The 21,706-nt window shown below is 47.4% G+C and overlaps 1 pseudogene; it reads right to left on the bottom strand.

The window, feature by feature from the left end:
- Positions 1-1,008: 1,008 nt before the first annotated feature.
- Positions 1,009-21,706, bottom strand: part of LOC132888367 (extracellular calcium-sensing receptor-like) — a 30,144-nt pseudogene continuing 9,446 nt past the window's right edge.

Here is a 21,706-nt window from a genome sequence, read left to right as displayed (position 1 = left end):
TATTAAGTTCAAGGCTTAATGAGCTCACTTAACCAACTTGATGTTTTCAATTACTCTGTGATGATTAGTTACAGGTTTTCAAAGCAACAAAATGTCAAGGGTTCCCATACTTTTGCACAGCCTATTTTTCACATTTGATTTAATTTCATACAAAGGAATACACCAATCATTAAAATCAGTGTCTGCAAAACAACCCAGCACTTGGCTCTGATGGGCAAAGGAAGGACATGCCACTAGGGTGTTTTTCTGTGGAGACAGAGTCAATTATTGTACAACCTCAGACGGGGTGCCCAAACTTTCTCATGGCACTGTATAGTGAAGAGTGTTGGACCTTTCAACATGCCCATAGTAAGAATTTATGCCATTTTATCAATAATATGAATATTATGTAACTTTAAAAGTTAATCCAGCTACTGGGGGTGCATAAGCATACTCTTGGTGCCGGTCCCAAGCCTGGATAAATGGAGAGGTGTGCGTCAGGAAGGGCATCTGGCGTAAAACTGTGCCAAATCTAACATGCAGATTGAAAAGAGAAATACCATACCGGATCGGTCGGGGCCCGGGTTAACAACGGCCGCCTCCAGTACTGTTGGTCAACAGGGTGCTGGTGGAAAGTATGCTACTGTTGTGCCAAAACGGAAAAGGAGAAAGAGAGGGGGAGGCGTGTTAGGAGAGATCATGAAAGATGGAAGGGAAGGAGCTTAGAATTGAGGGTAGGAACACTGTATGTGGGAACATTGACTGGAACCCCTGCAGTATGCCTACAGGCCCAACAGGTCCACCTCAGATGCCATTGTTGCTGCCCTCCATTATGCCCTCTCCCACCTGGAAAACAAAGACACTTACATTAGGATGATCTTTGTTGACTACAGCTCTGCTTTCAACATGGTCATCCCCCACAAACTCACCCATAAACTGTCCACACTTGGTTTGCACCCCACCCTCTATGACTGGCTCCTTGACTTCCTGACTGGCAGGCCCCAGACTGTCAGGATTGTTAATAGAACTTCAACCAGCATCATCACAATCATTGACACCCCACAGGGATGCATCCTCAGCCCCATCCTCTATACCCTGTTCACCCACAACTGTGTCACCTCCCACAAGGACAATATCATCCTGAAGTTCGCAGACGACACCGCAGTGATAGGACGCATCACTGGCGGAGACAAAACAGCCTACAGGAGGGAGGTGGCCAGTCTGGTGTCATGGTGTGAGGACACCAACCTCACACTCAACATGGACAAGACGAAGGAGATGATAGTGGACATGAGGAAGGAGAGAAGACCTCATCAGCCACTGTTCATCCAGGAGCTGAAGGTGGAGAGGGTGAGCAGCTTCAAATACCTGGGTGTTCACATTAGTGAGGACCTCACATGGAAACTTAACACCACACAGCTGGTTAGGAAGGCTCAACAGTGACTGTACTTTCTGGGGAGGCTGAGGAAGTTTGGTATGTCACCCAAGATCTTCAGCAACTTCTACAGCTGCATGATTGAAAGCATCCTGATCAATTGCATCACTGTGTGGTATGGCAGCACTACAGCTAAGGACCACAAATGCCTGCAGAGGGTGGTGAAGACTGCTGAGCGGATCACCAAAACTCCACTGCCCTCTCTACAGAGCATCTACCACCACAGAGTCCACAGGAGAGCTGCTTCCATCCTCAAAGACCCCACTCACCCCCAGCATGGACTGTTCACACTTCTACCCTCAGGCTGGAGGTACAGAAGTATGAAATGTAAGACTGTCAGACTAAAGAACTCTTTCTTTCCCACTGCAATGAGACTCCTGAACAGCTGACAGGAGTCTGTAACCATGGACTACCTCCCTGTAAACTGTCCTTGACTGTTTACATCTGTTTACATTTGTGTGCACGTTTGCACATTACTGCCCTTTTTGCTGCTGTTTCCTGGACTGTTTACATCAGGTTACATTGTTTGCACATGTTTGCACATTACTGCCCTTTTTGCTGCTATGTCCAATCTTTGCCTTATTTTTGTATTACACTACCTATTTTGCACTACATTTACCTTTATTTTGTATGATACTGGGTGGGTTTTTCTTTTTGCTTTTATTTTGCACTATATTGCCTTTACTTTGTATTATTTCTTCTGCCTATTTATTTATTTGTATTTGGCATTCATGATGGACAGCAAACAAAGAATTTCATTGTGCAAGATGACATGTCCTTACTGTGCATATGAAAATAAACACTTTGAACTTGAATTGACTGGCAGAGTGAGAGAGTTAGCAGGTATGATGGAAAGAAGGAAGTTGGAAATTTTGTGTGTGCAGGAGATGAGGTGGAAGGGAAGCAAGGCCAAGAACATTAGAGGTGGATGCAAGTTGTTTTATTATGGAGTCAATGGAAAGAAAAATGGTGTTGGTATTGTTTTGAGGGGAGAGTTGGTCAACAGTGTGATTGATGTGAAGAGGGTGTCAGACAGAGTGATAGGCATGAAGCTGGAGATTCAAGGAATGGTAATCAATGTTGTGTGTGCATATGCCCCACAGGTTGGATGTGAGAATGAAGAGACAGTCTTTCTGTGAAAAGATGGATGAAGTGGTAGAAAGTATACTGAGGGAGGAGTGCGTGCTGATAGGAGTAGATTTAAACAAACATGTTGGCGAGGGAAACAGAGAAGATGAGGATATGATGGGCAGATATGGTGTAAGAAAGAGAAATGTGGAAGGGCAAATGGTGGTTGATTTTTCAAAGAGGATGAATTTGGCAATAGTCAATACATACTTTGAGAAGAAAGAGCAGCACAGGGTGACATTTAAGAGTGGATGAAGAGCTACACAGGTGGACTACATACTCTGCAGAAGGAGTAATCTGAAGAAGATTGGAGACTGCAAAGTAATGGCAAGGGAGTGTAGCTAGACAACATCGAGTGATCGTGTGAAGGATGAGCTTGAAAGTGAAAAAGAAGAAGCGTGAAATAGTGGAGCCGAAGATTAAGTGGAGGAAACTAAAAGAGGTTGAACATCAGAAGGAGTTTAGGGGAGAAATGAGATGAGCATTGAGTGGTAATGAAAGTCTGCCAGAAGATTGGGAAACTAATGCTATACTAGGAAGCAGTGACGGCTCCTGAATTTTTTTTCAGGGGGGGCAATTTTCCCCCGTTATGTCTACATGGACCATAAATGTCCACAGGACTGAAGTAAATTGACCTACAGTAGGTAGCAAATCAATTGGCCGAACTTGTTTTTGCCTGGTAAATTCAGATATCAATATAGACAATATCTCTTCTCTCCACTAGGTGGCAACACTGAACAAGTTAAAGGTGGCAAACTAAGGTCGCCTAGTAAACTAGACCCACCCGCCTAGCACCAAAAATATTTTTGCCTACGAGTGGCAAATATTCACATTTAGTCTGGCTTGCCAGGCTAAAACCAAGGAAGATTCATTGTGAAGCCTTCAAAGCAAAACATTTGGCATCACAATCAATTAATATTACATTACTCATTTGTTTTCTCATATTTTTCCAGTATTCTATAATAAGTAGACACAAATTCTTAATTATAAACATATTCTAATTTCTTCATTCTAAAGAATGCAATTAAAGTGGCAGGATATAAATCCAAAACAAGTGTTTATTTAAGTTTTGAAAAAGATGAAGAAAAGCATAACCATCAAACAAACATGTGCAGCTTAATTATGTGTTTTTTTATATGGAATTGCACCATTTTAACAACAAATAATAATTCTAAATAAATTCTGCAGTTTTTTTCCCAAGAATTCCTCCAGAAAGCCATGCCTTAAAAGGAAATTTAAAGTATTACAAGCATGTCAATGAATACAAAAGGCTTTAGTTATTTAGCTATATACACACAAGGTTACACAAGGTTTTGTAGTCAGTGCAACTTGGCTTAACAAGTTGGAAAAAAGGTAAGGCACTGCTGGCTCCAATGAACACATACTGTACAATATATAAAAACTGAAAATATGCTTAATTTACACCAAGTCAGAGAGAACTTGAGGCTACTGAAATATTCCAAGCATGGCAATGTTAAACTGCCATTGGTAAAACAAAAACATGGCAATGTTAAACTGCCATACAACTTCCATTGGTAAAACACACACACACACACACACACACACAAAAACAACTTTTGCCTAGTAAATTCAAATATCAGATATCACTGTACCGTCTGCTGTGCTACTTCCAGGGTGGAAGAGAACGCAAGGGTAGCCAAAAAGAGCACTGACTACATCACAGCCAGCTAGCCAAGTTTTCCGGTGGTACCAGTTCTTTTTAAAACCTCTTGAGTAGGTCTTCTCCCCCTTCGTAGACACTTGCTTGATGTTTAAATTCGGTCTAGGAGGTCCTAGCTGTTTGATTGCCGTTTTCTCCTCATTGGTACGACGACTAAAGGGAACTTCTTTCAGAGACGCTATCGTATTGTTGCACTCAACACTCGCCATCTTCTTCATAGAATGTTCACACATTTCCCACGCAAGTTGCGTTTTCCAGCCCAAAATTAGGTTCAAAACCCACCAAAATGCACTTAAAACGAATCTGGCAACACTTGCGTGGCGCAACAGGCATATGCCGTAAGCACGCTGCTTGTGCGAGCACATAAAACCTAATAGAAAATGCATTGGGAGCATGATTTTCGAAAAAAACGTATGTACCATTAGTGTCAATGGGAGATTTTGGGGCAAATCTGAACCTGACAGAAATCGCCCCAAAAGGGCGTGGCTACACCAGGCGCGACCTTAGCCTGATTGGACAATGACATTACTGTTGCTGTGGTAGAGTAGATAAAAAAAAAAATCTCCCTCCCTGTTTGGGAGTGCGTCACCCAAATCGCCCCTATTAACGAGCCGCCAGTGCTAGGAAGAGAGGCAACAAGGAATATGCTAGGGTGGTCGTCGGGAAGGAGGAAGGAAGGCAATGAGACATGGTGGTGGAACAAAGAAGTGCACACAATTATAAAAGAGAAAAGGCTAGCAAAGAGGAATTGGGATGATCAGAGAGATGAGGAAAGCAGGCGGTTATACAGAGAGACAAGACAGAAGGCAAAAAGAGCAGTAGCAAAGGTGAAAGCAGATGCATACCAGAAGTTGTACAGAAGACTGGAGACCAAAGAAGGAGAGAAAGACCTGTATAGACTAGCTAGGCAGAGAAACAGGGAAGAGAGGGATGTACAGCAGATAAGTGTGATGAAAGATGTAAATGGAAATGTGCTGACAAACAAAGAGAGTGTATTAAGAAGGTGGAAAGAGTACTTTGAGGATTTATGAAATGAGGAGAATCCAAGAGAGAAAAGGTCAGATTCTTTGGAGACAGCAAATCAGGAAGTAGAGTTTGTTAGTAAGGATGAGGTGAGGGCAGCCATGAAAAGAATGAAGACTGGGAAAGCAATTGGACCAGATGGTATCCTGATTGAGGCTAGGAGATGTTTGGGTGAGACGGCTGTGGAGATCCAAACGAGATTGTTAAATAAGATCTTAGAGAATGAGAAAATGCCAAATGAACAGAGAAAGAGTGTGCTAGTCCCAATATACAATAATACAGGAGATGTACAGAGCTGCAGTAATTAAGAGGAATAACACTGATGAGCCGCACCATGAAGTTATGGGAAAGGGTATTGGAGGCGAGATTGAGAAGAGAGGTAGCAATCTGTGAACAGCAGTATGGGTTTATGCCAGGGAAGAGCACGTCAGATGCAATTTTTGCTTTAAGAATGTTAATGGAGAAATACAAGAATCCAGCCACTGGGGGTGCATAAGCATACTCTTGGTGCCAGTCCCAAGCCTGGATAAATTGGAGAGGGTTGCGTCAGGAAGGGCATCTGGCATATAACTGTGCCAAATCTAACATGTGGAATGAAAAGAGAAATACCATACTGGACTGGTTGGGGCCCGGGTTAACAACGACTGGCTCTGGTACTGTTGGTCAACAGGGTGCCGGTGGAAAGTGTGCTAATGTTGTGCCAAAACAGAGAAGGAGAAAGAGAGGGGGGAGGCGTGTTAGGAGATAGCATGAAAGATGGAAGGGAAGGAGCTTAGAATTGAGGGTAAAAACACTGAATGTGGGAACACTGACTGGCAGAGCGAGAAAGTTAGCAGGTATGATGGAAAGAAGGAACTTGAACATTTTGTGTGTGCAGGAGACAAGGTGGAAAGGAAGCAAGGCCAAGATAATTGGAGGATGCAAGTTGTTTTATTATGTAGTCGATGGAAAAAGAAATGGTGTTGGTATTGTTTTGAAGGGAAAGTTGGTCAACAGTGTGATTGATGTGAAGAGGGTGTCAGATAGAGTGATAGGCATGAAGTTGGAGATTTAAGGAATGGTAACCAATGTTGTGTGTGTGTACGCACCACAGGTTGGATGTGAGAATGAAGAGAATGAGTCTTTCTGGAAAAGATGGATGAAGTGTTAGAAAGTATACCGAGGGAGGAGCACGTGCTGATAGGAGCAGATTTCAATGAACAGGTTGGCGAGGGGGCGGCACAGTGGTGTAGTGGTTAGCACTGTCGCCTCACAGCAAAAAGGTTCGGGTTCAAGCCCCGTGGCCGGCGAGGGCCTTTCTGTGTGGAGTTTGCATGTTCTCCCCATGTCCACATAGGCTTCCTCCAGGTGCTCCGGTTTCCCCCACAGTCCAAAGACATGCAGGTTAGGTTAACTGGTGACTCTAATTTGACTGTAGGTGTGAATGTGAGTGTGAATGGTTGTCTGTGTCTATGTGTCAGCCCTGTGATGACCTGGCGACTTGTCCAGGGTGTAACCCACCTTTCGCCCGTAGTCAGCTGGGATAGGCTCCAACTTGCCTGCAACCCTGTACAGGATAAAGTAGCTACAGATGATGAGATGAGATGAGATGAGATGAGATGTTGGTGAGGGAAACAGAGGAGATGAGTATGTGATGGGCAGATATGGTGTAAGAGAGAGAAATGTGGAAGGGCAAATGGTAGTTGATTTTTCTAAGAGGATGAATTTGGCAATAGTGAATACATACTTCGAGAAGAAAGAGCAGCACAGGGCGACATGTAAGAGTGGAGGAAGATCTACACAGGTGGACTACATAGTCTGCAGAAGGGGTAACATGAAGGAGATTGGAAACTGTAAAGTGATGGCAGGGGAAAGTGTAGAAAGACAACATCAAGTGGTTAGGTGCAGGATGAGCTTGAAAGTGAAAAAGAAGAAGCATGAAATAGTGAAGCCGAAGATTAAGTGGAGGAAACTAAAAGAGGTTGAACATCAGAAGGAGTTGAGGGGAGAAATGAGATGAGCATTGAGTGGTCATGGAAGTCTGCCAGAAGATTGGAATACTCCTGCTGTACTAGTAAGAGAGGCAGCAAGGAAGGTGCTAGGGTGGTCATCAGGAAGGAGGAAGGAAGACAAGGAGACATGGTGGAACAAAGAAGTGCAGGAAATTATAAAAGAGAAGAGGCTAGCAAAGAAGAATTGGGACAATCAGAGAGACAAGGAAAGCAGGCAGTTATACAGAGAGACGAGACAGAAGGCAAAAAGAGCTGTAGCGAAGGCGAAAGCAGATGCATACCAGGAGTTGTATGAAAGACTGGAGAACAAAGAAGGAGAGAAAGACCTGTACAGACTAGCTAGGCAGAGAAACAGGGAAGCAAGGGATGTACAGCAGGTAAGAGTGATGAAAGATGTAAATGGAAATGTGCTGACAAACAAAGAAAGTGTATTAAGAAGGTGGAAAGAGTACTTTGAGGATATATGAAATGAGGAGAATCCAAGAGAGAAAAGGTCAGAGTCACTGGATACAGCAAATCAGGAAGCAGAGTTGGTTAGTAAGGATGAGGTGAGGGCAGCCATGAAAAGAATAAAGACTGGGAAAGCAGTTGGACCAGATGGTATCCTGATTGAGGCTTGGAGATGTTTGGGTGAGACGGCTGTGGAGTTCCTAACAAGATTGTTTAATAAGATCCTAGAGAATGAGAAAATGCCAAATGAATGGAGAAAGAGCGCGCTAGTCCCAATATACAAGAATAAGGGAGATGTACAGAGCTGCTGTAGTGACAGAGGAATAAAATTGATGATCCACACCATGAAGCTATTGGAAAGGGTATTGGAGGCGAGATTGAGAAGAGAGGTAGCAATCTGTGAACAGCAGTACGGGTTTATGCCAAGGAAGAGCACGTCGGATGCAATTTGTGCTTTAAGAATGTTAATGGAGAAGTACAGAGAATGCCAGAGAAAGGTACATTGTGTGTTTGTAGACCTGGAGTGAGCAGTGAGGTGTGCAGTTGGAACAATTGAATGGTTCAAGTTGAAGGTGGGACTCCATCAAGGATCTGCTTTGAGTCCTTTCTTGTTTGCCATAGTAATGGATAGCTTGATGGATGAAGTGAGGCAAGAGTCACCATGGAACATGATGTTTGCGGATGATATTGTGATATGTGGTGAAAGTAGAAAAGAGGTTGAGTTGGGTTTGGAGAGATGGAGGTATGCATTGGAACGAAGAGGAATGAAGGTGAGAAGTAGCAAAACAGAATACATGTGCATCAGTGAGAATGGGGATAAGAGTGTAGTGAAGATGCAAGGAGTAGATGTAAAGAAAGTGGGTGAATCCAAGTACCTGGGCTCAACTGTGCAGGAAAATGGGGTCTGCGATAGTGAGGTGAGAAAGAGAGTGCAGGCAGGGTGGAGCAGTTGGAGAAGGATTTCGGGAGTCATTTGTGATAGGAAAGTCCCAGCAAAAGTGAAAGGTAAGATGTATAAGACAGTAGTGAGACCCAACTGTGATGTATGGATTGGAGACCGTACCCTTAACGAAGAGACAGGAGGCAAAGTTGGAGGTGGCAGAGTTGAGGATGTTAAGGTTTGCGATGGGAGTGACAAGGTTGGACAGGATAAGGAACGTGTACATCAGAGGCACAGCACATGTAGCAAGCTTGGAAATTAAGCTATGAGAGATGAGACTGAGATGGTATGGGCACATCCTGAGAAGAGATGCAGAGCATGTGGGAAGGAGAATTTTGAGAATGGAGCTGCCAGGTAAACGAAAATGAGGAAGGCCAAAGAGGAGATACATGGATGTGGTAAGAGAGGAGCAGCCAAAAGAAGAAGAAGAATGGAGAAGTACAAGGAAGGACAGAGAAAGCTACATTGTGCGTTTGTAGACCTGGTGAAGGCATTCGATAGAGTGCCGAGAGATGAGTTATGGTATTGTATGAGAAAGTGTGGAGTGAATGAGAAGTATATCAGAGTGGTGCAAGACATATATGAGAACAGTGAAACAGCTGTGAGGTGTGCAGTTGGAATGACTGAATGGTTCAAGGTGAAGGTGGGACTCCATCAAGGATCTGCTTTGAGTCCTTTCTTGTTTGCCATAGTGATGGATAGCTTGACGGATGAAGTGAGGCAAGAGTCACCATGGAACATGATGTTTGCGGATGATATTGTGATATGTGGTGAAAGTAGAAAGGAGGTTGAGCTGGGTTTGGAGAGAGGGACATATGCATTGGAATAAAGAGGAATGAAGGTGAGCAGTAGCAAAACAGAATACATGTGCATCAATGAGAATGGGGATGAGAGTGTAGTGAAGATGCAAGGAGTAGAAATAAAGAAAGTTGGTGAATTCAAGTACCCGGAGTCAACTGTGCAGGAAAATGGGGGCTGCGGTAGTGAGGTGAGAAAGAGATTGCAGGCAGGGTGGAGCAGTTGGAGAAGGATTTCGGGAGTCATTTGTGATAGGAAAGTCCCAGCAAAAGTGAAATGTAAGATGTATAAGACAGTAGTGAGACCAGCTGTGATGTATGGTTTGGAGACCGTACCATTAACAAAGAGACAGGAGGCAAAGTTAGAGGTGGCAGAGTGGTTTGCGATGGGAGTAACAAGGTTGGACAGGATAAGGAATGAGTGCATCAGAGGGACAGCACATGTGGAGAGCTTGGGAATTAAGCTATGAGAGATGAGAGTGAGATGGTATGGGCACATCCTGAGATGAGATGCAGAGCATGTGGGTAGGAGAATGTTGAGGATGGAGCTGCCAGGCACACGAAAATGAGGAAGGCCAAAGAGGAGATACATGGATGTGGTGAGAGAGGACATGAAAGTGGCAGGTGTGGTAGAGAAGAATGCAGAGGACAGAGAGCAATGGAGATGAAAGAGCCGCTGTGGTGACCCCTAATCAGGAGCAGCCAAAAGAAGAAGAAGACATAACTTTAAAAGTTAGAGAAATGTTACAGCTGATAAGGCATTATTATAGCTCACTTTTGGTGCATTGTATGATTTGGTGCAAAATTAATGAATCTAATGTCTGAGTGGTTTGTTTTAATGTAATTTTAGATCAGTCACTATTCCACCAGTGAGCGTCTCAGTAACAAAAATAAATATCCCTCATTTCTGCGCACAGTTCCCAGTGATTACCACCAATCCAGGGCCCTGGCAGAGATGGTCAAGCACTTTGGCTGGCCCTGGGTGGAGCAATAAGAAGAGATGATTATTATGGTAACACTGGGATGCCTGCATTTACTAAAGTTGCAGAACAACTGCGCATATGCTTAGAATATTCTCTTCCATTTTTTAGAACCTACTCACAAGAAAGGTTGCTGAGAATTGTAGTGCAAATAAAAAGCTCCACTTCTCAAGTAATAGTGGGATTTCTTGCTCACTGGGATTGAGAGATTTTGGTGCATGTACAGTATTTACTGAACACAACATCACTGGATACCAATGGGTGGGAACTGAGGGTTCGATTGCTGATCTAGTAGTGGCCACACTGGATAAGCAAAATATACTGCAAGGAGCCATAGGACTTGCTATTTCCAAAACAACAGTAGCAGGTCTAGAGAACTTCATTCTAGATATAAAACCACTGAAATCTGTAGGCAGTGCCATTTTTACTAAATTTTGGGAAGCTCTATTTAATTGGCAATATACAGTACAGTGCAGAATGATTCAAGGGGGTTACCAGTGTGCACAGGAGAAGAAAATCTGTCTGAATTTGAAAACACCTTCACTGATATGTCCATGATACCTATTATCAGTAATGTGTATCGAGGAGTTTATGCCATTGGCCATACCTAACATGACCTTGTTGGTTGCAAACAAACTTGTCCTACAAAGAAGCAAGCTAATCCTCTGACTGTGAGTTAAAAGTGGTGCTGTGGCACTGTTTTTGCACTTAGGCTAACTTTGGCACACACATATGCTGTATTGAAAGAACAAGTCATAATGCAGTTTAAAGAGAATGTAATACTATCTACTATTGAGAATTTTTAATCTATAATTTTTATTAATGCATTAACTTTTTTTAATTCTTGTTATTTTTAGTTTCTGGAACACATCAAAAAGGTACATTTCAAAAATAAAGATGGTGAAAGTGTTTATTTTGATAAAAATGGTGACCCTGCAGGAAAATATGGAATAATAAACTGGCAAACAAATAAAGAACACCTACATAAATTTGTTACTGTTGGATTTTATGACTCTTCTTTTCCTGGCCAAAGTCGTTTATCTGTAAACATGACCTCTATTGTTTGGGCAAAAAATATGGATCAAGTGAGTATAAGGGAAACTGTGAAAATCTTTATCTTTCTTTAAAAAGATATACTATATTAAAATTTTAAAAGATGAATAAATAAATATTTCCCTTTGTCCTAGGTACCAAAATCAGTATGCAGTGAGAGCTGCCCACCAGGAACAAGGAAAGCTATGCAAAAAGGAAAGCCTATCTGCTGCTTTGACTGCATACCATGTGCTGCGGGAGAAATTACTAATATGATAGGTACAAAAAACATGTACTGTAGATATTTGGACAATTACAGTTCAATTTACAGACAATTACTATTTAATAGTTTGCAGATGTCACCTAATTGCAATTAGGGTTGTAATAGAAAATCATTAAATATTTTTTTGTGCATACATCCGAAAAAAAAATTATTTGAGTAGGATGCTTGATCTATGCAACTTTATCCATTTCAGATCCTTGAGATATATGATACAACTAATATTTAGAATGTCATGTATTTGATAAGCTGTTGTCAAATTGCTAATTTGTATATGCACAATTTATACATACACTTCTAAATTACTGTTTTTTTTTTCCAAAACACTAAAAATGCAGAACAAAGTTTTTACATTTGACATTTAAATTATTTAAATGAACAGGGTATTTTTTGTTAAAAATAGTGTTAAATAAATAATAACAGGTGAGTGAAACAAGATTTGAATGGCAGTGTACAGTAGTTATCCTCCAGTAAGCCTTGACTATTTAATGTCAGTGGGTTTCAAGAGATCTTCATCTTCTTTTGGTTGCTCCCAATTAGGGGTCGCCACAGTTTGCCATCACTATGGCAAACAAGAAAGGACTCAAAGCAGATCCGTGATAAAGTCCCACCTTCACCTTGAACCATTCAGTTGTTCCAACTGCACACCTCACTGCTGTTTCACTGTTCTCAAACATGTCTTGCACCACTCTGATATACTTCTCATTCACTCCACACTTTCTCATACAATACCATAACTCATCTCTCAGCACTCTATCGTATGCCTTCTCCAGGTCTACAAGCACACAATGTAGCTTTCTCTGGCCTTCCCTGTACTTTTCCATTAACATTCTTAAAGCAAAAATTGCATCCAATGTGCTTTTCCTTGGCATAAGCCCGTACTGCTCTTCATAGATTGCTACCTCTCTTCTCCATCTTGCCTCCAATACCCTTTCCCGTAATTTCATGGTGTGGCTCATCAATTTTATTCCTCTGTAATTACTCCAGCTCTGTACATCTCCCTTATTCTTGTATATTGGGACTAGCACACTCTCCATTCATTTGGCATTTTCTCATTCTCTAAGATCTTATCTTATCTTACCTTATAAGATCTTATCTTATCTTACCATATGATATATTAAAAGGGCTTCTCAGAGACTCCAAAAATAGCAAATATCTTTCACACTTAGATTGCATCTAACATCTAGCATCTTTCACACTTGGAAATCAGTCATTCACAATATCCCTGCTTCAAAAATTCCTTTATACTAAAATCATGAAATTGAATGTAGCTTGAAGATGAAGGAAATATAGGTGAAATAGAAATTGTAGGTATTTTTTTTATATTATTTGCCCTTAGATAATGGCACAGCAGTTACTGCTAGAGTAGTGATTATTCTATAGATACCTGTAACAGTACCTGGATTGCTATCATCTGGGCTTGCTGCTGTCACAGACACATCTGTAAGATTAATACATTTACTTGTGTCTTTCTCTTATACCATTCTCTTCTTTAATCTGGCCTTTTTATCTCTCCTTTTCTTTTTTTTTAGCTGTGCATATTGATTAAAGGCTAAGGCAGCTTTCTTGACTAACTGTAAACCTGTAAATTTTCATATTATAACCAGTCTGGAATCAGTCAACCGGTTAGGAATTTCAGAGGGCTGCTCTAATTGTCTCTTGTATGAGGATGAACACATACGTTTGTGGATGTGAATATGTGGGTGCTTGCAGCCTGTAGGAAGTAGTTCTAAGTTATTACTCTAGCATTAAATTTATTGCATCATCAACCCATGGTCCACCAGAAATTTTCATGGTTCTCCCGATTAGCCACTCTGGTATTGCTTACCTAAATTATCTAGTCCAAAACAGTGATCTTCTTGTCAACTGATAATGTAGGTGTGGCAGTGGGGGCGTGGTCAAGCGCCGGTCTGTGACAGGAGGGCGGAGTTGGGGAAGGTAAGTGGCAGAATCGCTTCACCTGAGTGTCATTAACCTGTGTTTTGTGTGTGTTCTCCCCAGTAAACCGCCCTACTTAAGGAGGGAAAGGGAGAGCGGAAGGGAGCTTCTTCCCCGGCAGAGCCGACAGTGTGTGTGTGTGTGTGTGTGTGTGTGTGTGTGTCTCTGCCTGCTTAGTTTAAACATTGTTAGACTGAAAAGTTCGGCAATAAAGCCTTCTGAAGACCCTTGATCTCTGTCCTGCCGTCCTCTATGCTCCACCCACACGCTATTCACACTACAGTGGTGCCGAAACCCAGGACAAGGTGGAGCATCAGTCCTGCAGCCCCATGGAATCCTCCCCGTTCGCGGACTTGGTCCATGCCCTCGCCACGGCTCAGCAGAGCCAGCACCAGGCACTCGTCACGCTCTGGAAGGAGCAGGAGCGCCGCTTCGAAGCCCTGGTGCTGGCTCAACAGGAAGATCGAGAGGCGTTCCGGCATCTCCTCGCGTCGGCGGGGTCCACCAGCGCCCCGGCCGCGGGCCCGTCTCCCCTCACCTTAACTAAGATGGGCCCGCAGGACGACCCCGAGGCTTTCATCACGTTGTTCGAGCAGGTCGCAGAAGCCTCGGGGTGGCCGATGGAGCAGCCTCCTCCCCCTCCTGATGGGAGAGGCGCAGCTGGCCGCACTACAGCTCCCCGCCGATCGCCGGCTGGCCTACGCCAACCTTCGCCGGGCTGTCCTCCAGCGTGTGGGGCACACGCCGGAGCAGCAGTGCCAGCGCTTCCGCGCGCTGCGAATGGAGGAAGTCGGCAGCCCGTTCGCGTTCGGCCAGCAGCTCCGGGGCGCCTGCTGGCGGTGGCTGAGGGCCGAAGATCGCGACGCCGAGGGAATCATCGACCAGGTGGCGCTGGAACAGTTCATCGCCCGCTTACCAGCTGGAACCGCGGAGTGGGTCCAGTGCCACCGCCCGGCGTCGCTGGATCAGGCCGTGGGACTGGTGGAGGATCATCTGGCGGCTGTTCTGGTGGCAGGACAACCACCGACATCGTCTTCTCTCTCCTCTCCTCTCTCTCTTTCTCTCCCCCCTCCTCCCGTGTCTCGTCCTCGCCCCATTCCCCCACCACGGAGGCAGGGGCCGGCTCCACCCCAGCCGGCCCGCCGCACCTGTGGTGCCCTCCCATTTCTCCCTTCTGTGTCTGTCTCTCCCCCCCTCAGGTGAGTGAGCCTCAGAACACAGCTGCAGAGGGAAGGCCTGGGCCGGTTTACTGGCGCTGCGGGGAACCGGGCTACCTGCAGCAACAGTGTGCAGCGATGGAGGTGGGGGCAGTGGTGCGGATCCCCGACACGCCAGAGGCTGCCCTCGATCGGGCCGGAGCGTATCGCATACTGGTAAGTGTACAAGGGGCTACATATCAGGCGTTGGTGGATTCAGGCTGCAATCAGACCTCAATCCGCCAAAGCCTGGTGCAAGACGAGGCATTGGGGGGAGCACAAGGGGTGAAGGTGTTGTGTGTGCACGGGGATGTTCACAGCTACCCGTTGGTGTTGGTCCACATATATTTCAGAGGGGAAAAATCAATAGTGAAGGCAGCGGTTAATCCTCGCCTTACCCACTCTTTGATCTTGGGGACTGATTGGCCGGGATTTCAGGGTTTGATGGCACGCCTAGTAAAGAGTGGGTCCTGCCGGTTGATAGGGGAGGGTCCCGGTGTCGCTTTGGCTGGAGCGGCGGTCGCAGAGCCGTCTACGTCATCTCCGCGACAGAGTGAGGAGCCCCCGGCCCCTCCTCTTTCTATTGGGGAATCCCTCGCGGATTTCCCACTGGAACAATCGCGAGACGAGACTCTGCGACACGCGTTTGACCAAGTGAGAGTAATCGATGGTCAAACGCTCCCGCCAAACGCCACCCCGCCCTTCCCCTATTTTTCTATTTTGAAGGATAGGTTATACCGAGTGATGCAGGACACTCAGACGAAAGAGCAGGTCACTCAGTTGTTAATTCCAAAGAGCCGCCGGGAATTGGTATTCCAGGTGGCTCACTTTAATCCCATGGCTGGACACCTCGGGCAGGATAAGACACTCGCCCGGATAATGGCCCGATTCTATTGGCCGGGGATACGCGGCGACGTCTGTAAGTGGTGTACGGCGTGCCGCGAATGCCAGTTAGTAAATCCAGCGGCCATTCCAAGAGCGCCCTTGCGCCCCCTACCATTAATCGAGACCCCGTTCGAAAGAATTGGGATGGATCTCGTCGGGCCATTAGACCGGTAAACACGTGGGTACCACTTTATATTGGTTCTGGTGGACTATGCAACGCGATACCCGGAAGCAGTGCCTCTTCGCAATATCTCAGCACGCAGTATTGCAGAGGCCCTCTTCCACGTCATCTCCCGGGTTGGAATCCCGAAAGAGATTCTGACTGACCAGGGCACCTTGTTTATGTCATGAACACTGAGCGAACGGTATGGGCTACTGGGTATTAAGCCGATCTGCACCAGCGTTTATCACCCACAGACGGACGGTTTAGTTGAACGGTTCAATCGCACCCTCAAGAATATTATCAAAAAATTTGTAAGTGAGGACGCACATAACTGAGATAAGTGGCTCGAACCCTTGCTGTTTGCAGTGCGAGAGGTCCCCCAAGCCTCCACGGGGTTCTCCCCATTTGAATTATTATATGGGCGTAAGCCGCACGGCATCCTAGATGTACTGTGGGAAAACTGGGAGGAGGGACCTTCACAGAGCAAAAACGAAATTCAGTACATTATGGATCTGCACGCAAAACTCCACACGCTCACCCACCTAACTCAGGAGAATTTGCGGCAGGCCCAGGAACGGCAAACCCGCCTGTACAACAAGGGCACGCGCCTTAGAGAGTTCACTCCGGGAGATAAGGTACTCGTCCTATTGCCCACGTCAAGCTCTAAATTAATCGCCAAGTGGCAAGGACCCTTTGAGGTCACACGGCGAGTCGGGGACGTCGACTATGAGGTTAGGCGAACGGACAGGGAGGGGGCACTACAGATCTACCACCTCAATCTGTTAAAACTCTGGAAAGAGGAGGTCCCCGTGGCATTGGTGTCGGTAGTTCCGGAGAAGGTGGAGCTGGGGCCGGAGGTCTAAAAAGGGACATTGGCATCTCGTACCTCTCCGGTCCCCTGTGGAGACCACCTCTCCCCGACCCAACTCACGGAGGTCGCCCAGTTGCAGGCCGAGTTTTCGGATGTATTCTCGCCCCTGCCCGGTCGCACTAACCTCATAGAACACCACATAGAGACGCCCCTGGGGGTGGTAGTGCGCAGCCGTCCTTATAGATTACCCGAACACAAAAAAAAGGTAGTTCGGGAAGAACTTCAGGCCATGCTCGAAATGGGCATCGTCGAGGAGTCCCACAGTGACTGGAGCAGCCCGGTGGTCTTAGTTCCTAAGGCCGACGGCTCGGTCCGGTTCTGTGTGGACTATAGAAAAGTCAACGCGGTGTCTAAATTCGACGCGTACCCAATGCCTCGTATTGATGAGCTGCTCAATCGACTAGGCACGGCTCGCTTTTACTCGACACTGGATTTGATGAAGGGATATTGGCAGATCCCCTTGACTCCATTATCCCGGGAGAAAACGGCCTTTTCCACACCATTCGGCTTACACCAGTTCGTCACACTTCCGTTTGGGCTGTTTGGGGCGCCCGCTACGTTTCAGCGGCTGATGGACCGGGTCCTCCGGCCCCACGCCACCTACGCGGCCACTTACCTAGACGACATTATTATTTATAGTAATGACTGGCAGTGGCACCTGCAACACCTGAGGGCCGTCCTTAGGTCGCTGAGGCGGGCGGGGCTCACTGCCAACCTGAAGAAGTGTGCGATTGGGCGGGTGGAAGTACGGTATCTGGGCTTCCACTTGGGTAACGGGCAGGTGCATCCCCAAATTAATAAGACAGCAGCGATTGCAGCCTGCCCAAGACCCAAGACCAAAAAGGGGGTGAGGCAGTTCCTGGGGCTGGCTGGCTATTATTGTAGGTTTATACCTAATTATTCGGACGTCACCAGCCCGCTGACTGACCTCACTAAAAAGGGGGCACCAGATCCGGTCCAGTGGACGGAGCAGTGCCAGCGGGCTTTCTCTGAGGTAAAGGCTGCACTGTGTGGGGGGCCACTTTTGCACTCCCCTGACTTCTCTCTCCCTTTTTTGTTACAGACAGATGCGTCGGACAGAGGGCTGGGGGCCGTTTTGTCCCAGCAGGTGGGGGGAGAGGACCGCCCAGTGTTATACATCAGCCGGAAGCTGTCAGTGCGTGAGGGGTGCTACAGCACTATCGAGAAAGAGTGCCTGGCCATCAAGTGGGCGGTCCTTGCCCTCCGTTACTACCTGCTGGGGCGCTCTTTCACCCTCTGTTCGGACCACGCGCCCCTCCAGTGGCTCCACCGCATGAAGGATGCCAACGCGCGGATCACCCGTTGGTATCTGGTGCTCCAACCTTTCAACTTCAAGGTGGTCCACAGGCCGGGGGCGCAGATGGTCGTGGCGGACTTCCTCTCCCGTCAAGGGGGGGGGGGGGGGAGTCGGCTGCGGGCCGGACGGGCGCCCGGCCTGAGTCGGGCGGTGGGGGTATGTGGCAGCGGGGGCGTGGTCAAGCGCCGGTCTGTGACAGGAGGGCAGGGTTGGGGAAGGTAAGTGGCAGAATTGCTTCACCTGAGTGTCATTAACCTGTGTTTTGTGTGTGTTCTCCCCAGTAAACCTCCCTACTTAAGGAGGGAAAGGGAGAGCGGAAGGGAGCTTCTTCCCTGGCAGAGCCGACAGTGTGTGTGTGTGTGTGTGTGTGTGTCTCTGCCTGCTTAGTTTAAACATTGTTAGACTGAAAAGTTTGGCAATAAAGCCTTCTGAAGACCCTTGATCTCTGTCCTGCCGTCCTCTGTGCTCCACCCACATGCTATTCGCGCTACAGTAGGCTACCACTGATGCACTTGCATGACTGTACACAGGTGCATTAGTGCAGGAAGGGGTGGCAGGCTGCACTGTACTTAAAACATCCTCCCATGTTTCTGTGTAATAGGACAGTTATTTATGCCTTCTTGGAGTCCCTGGGAGAGGTACTGAGGGGTGCTCAGACTGGGGACTCCATTGTGCTACTGGGGGACTTCAATGCTCACGTGGGCGATGACAGTGACACCTGGAGGGGCGTGGTTGGGAGGAACGGCCTCCCCGATCTGAACCCGAGTGGTGTTTTGTTATTGGACTTCTGTGCTAGTCATGGTTTGTCCATAATGAACACCATGTTCGAGCATAGGGGTGTCCATAAGTGCACATGGCACCAGGACACCTTAGGTCGGAGGTTGATGATAGACTTTGTTGTCATTTCATCTGATCTCCAGCCCTATGTCTTGGACACTCGGGTGAAGAGAGGGGCTGAGCTGTCAACTGATCACCACCTGGTGGTGAGTTGGATCCGCTGGAGGAGGAGGAAGCTGGACAGGCCTGGCAGGCCCAAACGTATGGTGAGGGTCTGCTGGGAATGTCTGGCTGAGCACTCTGTTGGGGAGGTCTTTAACTCCCACCTCCGGGAGAGCTTTTCCCAGCTTCCAAGGGAGGCAGGGGACATTGAGTCTGAGTGAACCATGTTCTCTACCTCCATTGTGTACACAGCTGTTCGGAGCTGTGGCCGCAAGGTCTCCGGTGCCTGTCATGGCGGCAGTCCCCGAACCCGGTGGTGAACACCAGAAGTAAGGGATGCCATCAAGCTGAAGAAGGAGTCCTATTGGGCCATTTTGACCTCCGGGACTCCTGAGGCAGCTGATGGATATCGGCAGGCCAGGCGTGCTGCAGCTCTGGCAGTTGTGGAGGCAAAAACTTGGAACTGGGAGGAGTTTGGGGAGGCCATGGAGAAGGACTATCAGTTGGCCTCAAAGAAATTCTCTGCCAACACTGTTTACAGTGCAGATGGGGAGCTGTTGACCTCGACTGGGGACATTGTCAGGCGGTGGAAGGAATACTTTGAGGATCTCCTCAATCCCACCGTCATGTCTTCCATTGAGGAGACTGAGGCTGATGACTCAGAGGTGGACTCGTCCATTACCCAAGCCGAAGTCACTGAGGTGGTTTGCAAGCTCCTCGGTGGCAAGGCACCGGGGGTGGATGAGATCCGCCCTGAGTATCTCAAGTCTCTGGATGTTGTGGGGCTGTCTTGGTTGACACGCCTCTGCAACATCGCGTGGCAGTCGGGGACAGTGCCTCTGGAGTGGCAGACTGGGGTGGTGGTCCCTCTTTTTAAGAAAGGGGACCGGAGAGTGTGCTCCAATTATAGGGGAATCACACTTCTCAGCCTCCCAGGGAAGGTTTACTCCAGGGTACTGGAGAGGAGAATTCGACCAATAGTCGAACCTAGGATCCAGGAGGAACAATGCGGTTTTCGTCCTGGTCGCGGAACACTGGACCAGCTCTATACCCTTCATAGGGTGCTCGAGGGTTCATGGGAGTTTGCCCAACCAGTCCACATGTGCTTTGTGGATCTGAAGAAGGCATTCGACCGTGTCCCCCATGGTATTCTGTGGGGGGTGCTTCGGGAGTATGGGGTTCGGGGCCCTTTGCTAAGGGCTGTCCGGTCACTGCACGACTGGAGCAAGAGTCTGGTTCGCATTGCCAGCAGTAAATCAGACCTGTTCCCAGTGCATGTTGGACTCTGGCAGGGCTGCCCTTTGTCACCGGTTCTGTTCATAATTTTTATGGACAAAATTTCTAGGCGCAGCCAGGGGCCAGAAGGAATCCTGTTTGGGAACCACAGGATTTCATCTCTGCTTTTTGCGGATGATGTTGTCCTGTTGGCTTCTTCAAACCAGGACCTTCAGCATGCACTGGGGCGGTTTGCAGTCGAGTGTGAAGTGGCTGGGATGAGAATCAGCACCTCCAAGTCTGAGGCCATGGTTCTCGACCGGAAAAGGGTGGCTTGCCCTCTCCAGGTTGGTGGAGAAATCCTGCCTCAAGTGGAGGAGTTTAAGTATCTCGGGATCTTGTTCACGAGTGAGGGAAGGATGGAGTGTGAGATCAACAGGAGGATCAGTGCAGCCTCCGCAGTGATGTGGTCGCTTTACCGGTCCGTCGTGGTGAAGAAGGAGCTGAGCCAAAAGGCGAAGCTCTCAATTTACCGGTCGATCTACATTCCGACTCTCACCTATGGTCATGAGCTTTGGGTAATGACCGAAAGAACAAGATCGCGGATACAAGCGGACGAAATGAGTTTCCTTCGCAGGTTGGCTGGGCGCTCCCTTAGAGATAGGGTGAGAAGCACAGTCACTCGGGAGGAGCTCGGAGTAGAGCCGCTGCTCCTCCACATCGAGAGGAATCAGCTGAGGTGGCTTGGGCATCTTTTTCGGATGCTTCCTGGACACCTCCCTGGGGAGGTGTTCCAGGCATGTCCCCCCGGGAAGAAGCCCTGGGAAAGACCCAGGACACGCTGGAGGGACTATGTCTCTCGGCTGGCCTGGGAACACCTCGGCGTTCTTCCCGAGGAGCTGGCCGAGGTGTCTGGGGAAAGGGAAGTTTGGGCTTCCATGCTTAGACTGCTGCCTCTGCGACCCGGACCCAGATAAAGCGGAAGAAGACAAGGACAGTTAGTTGTGGACAGAGTGAAAACCCCTTCCTGCCAGTGAGTAAATGGGCAAATAGGATTTAGAGAAGCGAATAATAAGGTTGCTGGAAGTATGGAAACATATTGCTGCCATGCCAGAAACCCACCTTCCATTCACAAACTGATCCTTGACCACACCAATGCTGCCACATACCTCCACCACCCGACTCAGGCTAGGGAGGCATCCAGCCTGTAGCTGAGCCCCCCTCTGATGGGACAGGAAGCCTGCTACCAACATGTGTGCCCCTGGACTGTGGACCCCCTTGAATTTGAAAGGCTGGAGGGCTAGATACCAGGAGGTGATCCACGCATTGGCATCCTTCATGTGGTGAAGTCACTGGAGCAGGGTGTGATCCGAACAGAGGGTAAAAGGGTGCCCCATCAGGTAGTACTGGAGGGTGAGGACTGCCCACTTGATGGCCAGGCACTCTTCCTTGATGGTGCTATACT

The sequence above is a fragment of the Neoarius graeffei genome, chromosome 6 (genome assembly GCF_027579695.1).
Source record: "Neoarius graeffei isolate fNeoGra1 chromosome 6, fNeoGra1.pri, whole genome shotgun sequence".
NCBI classification, from domain to species: Eukaryota; Metazoa; Chordata; class Actinopteri; order Siluriformes; family Ariidae; genus Neoarius; species Neoarius graeffei.
The sequence above is the reverse complement of the archived record's forward strand: the minus strand, read 5'-3'. Positions and strand labels throughout refer to the sequence as shown.